This window comes from Ptychodera flava, chromosome 4 (genome assembly GCF_041260155.1).
Source record: "Ptychodera flava strain L36383 chromosome 4, AS_Pfla_20210202, whole genome shotgun sequence".
NCBI lineage: Eukaryota > Metazoa > Hemichordata > Enteropneusta > Ptychoderidae > Ptychodera > Ptychodera flava.
This window is the reverse complement of record NC_091931.1, coordinates 20,650,142-20,656,335: the sequence shown is the minus strand read 5'-3', so window position 1 is coordinate 20,656,335 and position 6,194 is coordinate 20,650,142.

Here is a 6,194-nt window from a genome sequence, read left to right as displayed (position 1 = left end):
TAAGTCGTGTCTGGGTCTCATACACGGCTGAATTTTCAAATATATAAACACCCCAGCGCCTGTGTGATTCGACTCAAATTATGTCCTACTTCGAGAAGTGACCCCATACAAAAGCAAGCAAGCAACATTGTACTAGTAGAGGTAGCGGCAATGCTTGTAGGTTACCAAGATCGATGGCACAAGTAAATAAAAAGCCTCCAAGTCAGATTACCCTCCTTCTTTTCGTTTTCATGGAGTTTGCTGTAACATGGCTCTAACGCTGGGCTTTCTAACATCGCATGAGATCGTCGGCTATTTTGTTGTTAACTGATTGGTTCGCCCACTGTAAGATTCAACAATGTGCTGCGTTCGTTTCAAGTTGACACTAACAAGATCGTCAAAGAGACACGAAAACCTATCGGTATTTGGCAAGATAAATCAGAGGTGTCGGGAGAGGGGTGATCGAGAATTTGTTTTGGCAAGATAAATCAGAGGTGTCGGGAGAGGGGTGATCGAGAATTTGTTTATTTAGAAGGAATCATCTGCTTTCTTTAGTTGCAACAAATTTGGCGCTAAACGACCGTTAAACGAAAAAAGTTATGTATCCGGTACTCAGTTTGTCTATTAGTGAGCGGGCGGATACGAGGATCTGTATGGAATTAACCACAAAGTTTGCGGTCAAACTCTGAGATCCACAGGGCCTAGGATTTTGACCGCAAACTGTGTGGTTAATTTCATAGCCCTCCGCATATCGATTTAGTCCTACTCACCATAACTGTCCGTTTTTTTCGTGATAATTAAACAAAATGTACATTTTTTTGCCGAAGTTAGTGTTGACCACGTTCGACATCTAGAACGACTACATATGAACGTTTAGTGATCTTACATTTGTGAAATGGTTCCACTGCAATTTTCGCAAACGACACAAATGATTTTTGTTCGAGATCTTCCGACAGACATTTCAAACTAAGGAAACCAGTCTTTGGTTGCTATGAACTGGAGTTTTGCAAAAGTTGTTCCAAAATGGTTGTTGAGGATGTGGGTTGACTCTTTTTACAGGCAAAATGATGCGAAGAGAAGCGCCTGATAGCACGCAAGTTGAGAACAACTAAATGAGCTGATAACCGTTAACGGGTTGTAATTTATCGACATCAGATGCAAAAGTGCTGAATACCATATTTTATCACAAGTACACAAAGCGTGTTTAACAGGATTGTTGAAACCAACCTAAGTGCTTTAAAATATTTTAACCTATATGAATATGACCTGTCTCTATGACGACAATATCCACTTTTTTCACATTTTTCCTGTCACTTGTCGGAGGTCCCGCGTCTTGATTTCTGTTTATTGAACGTAATGGGAACCAGATGTGAATTGAATGTGCTCACGTGGTTTACAACAGGTTCATTACATAGTAGTACGCTTCACAGAACAATCAGATATATGTCAGATCATTATATGTAGCAGGTTTCATCAACTTTCGCAGATTACTTTCGGAGTTAAATCACTAATTACAGAATTTCAAATGAGCTGTATATTAATTTGCTCAATGCTTCATGGGACAATTAGATATTTATCAGATCAATATCTGTAGCAAATTTCACCAAATTTGGTGCCATAATTTCAGCGTTATATCACTAATTACAAAGTTCATTAAATATGCAAATGAATCCTTAATTAATTACACACTACTGAATGCTTCACAACACAAATATCAGTAGGATCAGTATCTGCAGCAGATTTTATCAATATGGTGCAGTTATTTCGGATTTATGTGACTAATTATAAAACTTCATTAAATAGTATGCAAAGGAGCTATTAACCTGACACTATTCAATGCTTCCCAGTATATTTAGATATCTATCAGATCGATATTTGTAGCAGGTATCATCAAATTGGTGTAAGAATTTCGGAGTTTAATATATTACTAATTACAAAGGTCATTAAATATGCAAATAAGCAGATAATTGACATGACACTCACAGTATTATCATAATGTTCTGAGATTGTCATCAGTGAAAAGTTTCATGAAATCTTGTGCAGTATTTCAAGTTAAATGTAGACCCTGTTATTACTATCTCCAGAGGAAACTGTCATATGAAAAAACGATATTTCATAACATAATTAATATGCAAGCCACACTAAGCAAAATAGAATAAGTTCTTGCCATTTGTATATGGTACGAATTTGCTAAATCTGACTTGAATCCCTTCAGGCGTTCTTGAGTTATCATGTAAACAGACAGACAGTCACACACAGCCGTACACTCACACAAGCAGAAGGTTGGGAAGGGTGGCAGGGAGGGGAAGTGAGAAATAATTGGAAACCAGATATGAACTGAATGTGCTCACGTGTTTTACAACAGGTTCATTAATACTAGTACGCTTCACAGAATGTTGGATATCCAGTAAACAGACTAGAAAATTTTCGCATTTACTCAACAGAACAACTTGACCTGCTCTCTAATGTAACCCCTGAATGGAAGGAATGACGTGTTATATGCAAATGACTTGTACAGATTTTGAGTTTGACAAAATTACAAACTTAGTTATCAAGCATTGAAATTGACTGCTGATGAGTCGACATGTATTGATATTTATCAAACAATACTGGACGCACGGCATAATACAGTATGACATGAATTACTGCACACTTTTTGACTGTTATGAAGTTGTGTAAAAATATAGTACCTTGACCTGTCTCACTTTAAAGTGACAAAACAACGAGCAAGGAGATGTTTCGCAACATTTGCAGACCTCAAGATAATCACTAACCAAAACACAAGAACAAAAACAGACATTATATATTCTAACAGTAGTTCAATTGAGCACACGACGCCGAGCGGATGAAAGACCGCTGATAAGACTAGACGTGTATGCGTTCTACTGCCAGAGTAAGTGTCTCTGACGAGGCTTTAGTGTATTATGTTTTCCAATATTCCTAGATCCTGTCAATAAACCCAATTTATACAAATATAATCGACACCCGTGTGAGGCGTTTAACAAGAACAATCAGATATCTGTTATATCATTATATGTAGCAGGTTTCATCAACTTTTGCACAGTACCCTCAGAGTTAAATCACTAATTACAAAACTTTATTTAATATATAAATGAGCTAATCATTAACTTGACACGCCCAATGCTTCTCAGTACAATTAGATATCTACCAGATCAACATCTGTAGCACGTTTCCTCAAATTTAATATTGTAATTTTGGAGTAATATCACTAATTACAAAGTTCAATCAATATGCAAATGAATCCTTAATTAGCTTGAAACTGCTCAATGTTTCATAACGCAAGTACATATTTATCAGATCAATATCTGTAGCAGGTTTCACCGAATAAGGTGCCGTAATTTAAGAGTTATATATCTAATTAAAAAGTTCATTACATATGTAAATGAATCCTTAATTAACTTCACACTACTAGATGCTTTACACCACAGTTAGATATCCGTCGGATCAGTATCTCCAGCAGATTTCATCAAATTTTGTGCATTTATTTCGGAGGTATATGACTAATTACAAAACTTCATAAAATATGCAAATGACCTATTTATTAACTTGACACTGCCCAATGCTTTTCAGTACAATTAGGTATCATATATCAGATCAATATTTGTTGCATGCATTATCAACTTTGGTGCAGGCATTTCAGAGTTATGTCACAAAATACAAAAGTTCATTAAGTATGCAAATGAGTAGCTAATTGACATGACACTCACACTATCATCATAATGGTCTGAGATTGTCATCTGTGAAAAGTTTCATGAAATTTTGTGCAGTGTTTCTTGATATATGTTGAGACTGTCATTACTGTCTCCATAGGGAAACCATTATATGAAAATATATGATAGCTTTGTCAATACCAGTGAATTTTGTGACGTCATACCCCCGATTATTAAGCAATAATGCATCCCATTATTCAGCATTGGTGGCCCTGCATCGAGCATAACAATACAAGGTTTTTGTTTGTAAACGAATAAAGGCGTGGGTATTTAGAAAGGAGGGAAATTATGGGGTAAACTTGAAACACATTTTAACGACAGGTCTTGATAATGGTGTACAATGTCAATAATAATGCCTTTCTGTGCGATTTATCAAAATTTTGGGGCCCTCCGGGATGCAATTGTCGTCTGCTCCGTCTAGCTCGCGCTCAGCTCCCCTTCGATACGATGCAGAACTCGGTACTACCGTTGTTTACAACTAAGTACGCTGGAAAATGCCAGAAATGAAAAGAATACAATGCAACAAACCAAATGGGGCGTACGAGTGTTGAGAGGTAAATTTATTTATTTTCGATTCAGCGCTGACGAAAACGAGTGGAAAATACAGCTTATCCCTCCATTGCGAGGCGACAGTGAGTTGATGACTGCCGATGTTTACATTCATATTCATATTAATCAGCTGTTCACTACCAGTGTTAAATACTATTATAGTATATCAAATTCACCTGGAAAAAAACAAAACGAAACAAAAATGTTCAATTTAAGGTGGTTTTATTTGTTTTTTATTGTTTCCTTTGCTTTAGAATGGCTTGAATACAAGCACTACTCGTTGAATTTTGAGGAACTCCCGATCGATCAGCTCGCTGAGCTACTTCGCGAATTTTACGCGTCCGCTCGAAAACAAGACGGTGAATTATACGGCAAATCCTCTCTGTCTGGTTTGCGGGCGTCAATACATCGCCATATCACAGGTCCCCCATACCACCGAAAGATTAACATCATGCACGACAGAGAGTTCCAAGTGGCAAACTATGTATTTCGAGGTGTTGTAAAGACCATGAAAAAAGATGGCAAAGACACGACAACACACAAAGCGCCTATCAGCTGTGGTGACCTGAAAACTCTGTCGATGTCGCCTGTGTTCTCAATTGCACACAACGTTGGTCTACAACGAAAGGTCTGGTTTGACCTAATGCTACACTTTGGGAGAAGAGGCCGTGAAGGTTTGAGAAGTTTGACGAAATCATCGTTCGTGATCGAAAGGGACGACATCGGGCAACGATATGTAAAATATACATTCAACGAGAAAGTGAAAAACCACGCCGGCGATGCAGACGACAACTACACTTGTCACGCACGGATGTATGCCACAAACACAGACCGTTGTCCAGTGGCATCATTTGAAAAATATCTGAGTTTACTCAATCCTACCATACATCCTTGTTCCAGCGACCAAAGGCTCCATTCAACCCAGAAGAATCGTGTTGGTACGTGAACGCGCCTGTGGGTGAGAATACTCTGGGGAACATGATGAAAACTTTGAGCAAAGAGGCCGAACTATCAAAAATCTACACTAACCACTGTATCCGAGCCACGGCTTGTAAACTCCTGGATGATGCTGGGTTTGACACACGGCATATTATGTACGTCAGTGGCCATGTAAACGAGGCAAGCGTAAAAAGCTAACCAGATGAACGGGCCAACAACGACAGCTGTCATCAACCTTGTCCGGTAGCGTCTACGGAAATGACTCTGAGCCATTCAAGGTCTCGTTCCAAGGTCAGCTACGGCCAACAATCATGGCGACCGTGGGCTCTCCGTTGATCTAACATCTCGGCTACCTATTTCTGATCAACCGGTTGTAAATAGGCGACAAATTTCATCATCGGTTTCTACGAGTTCCCGGCAAAGCCTCTCCAGTATGTTTGTCAACTGTACCTTTCAAGCACCCGTGTACGTCGACTTTTTCCGCTCACCAAAATCCAGTAGTTCTCCGCAACAAGCCATCGAAAATTAAATTTATTGACTCAATTATTAATGAAATTTAATCATTTGAACGACATTGTTGAACTCTGTTGATATTGGTTGAAATTGAATTTTGTGCTGGTTGCGAATATACTGTCTTTTTGTCTGTGATACTGATCGTATCGATCAGCTGATAACATGGAAGCTCGTTGATGTCGATGTTCGTATTGATGAAATATTCCCTTCTTGCATTTCACGTGTTTTGAGCTCTTTGAATGACATGATGTTGAAAGTTGGTGTTTCAAGCTGGATTTAGACGGTAGGGATGTAATTAATTTTCATTTTCTTCGAAAATACATCGTTTTTATTTCCAAATAGAATCATGAACGTACTGCGTATTTTTTTGTGCGATGAACGTGAGTGTACAGCACAGTGCAGTGAATGTGGAGTGTGTGTGTAAATGTATACAGTATACAGATTCAGGGCCAATCTTGGCTGGGCTGTGCTCACTGGGTTCAA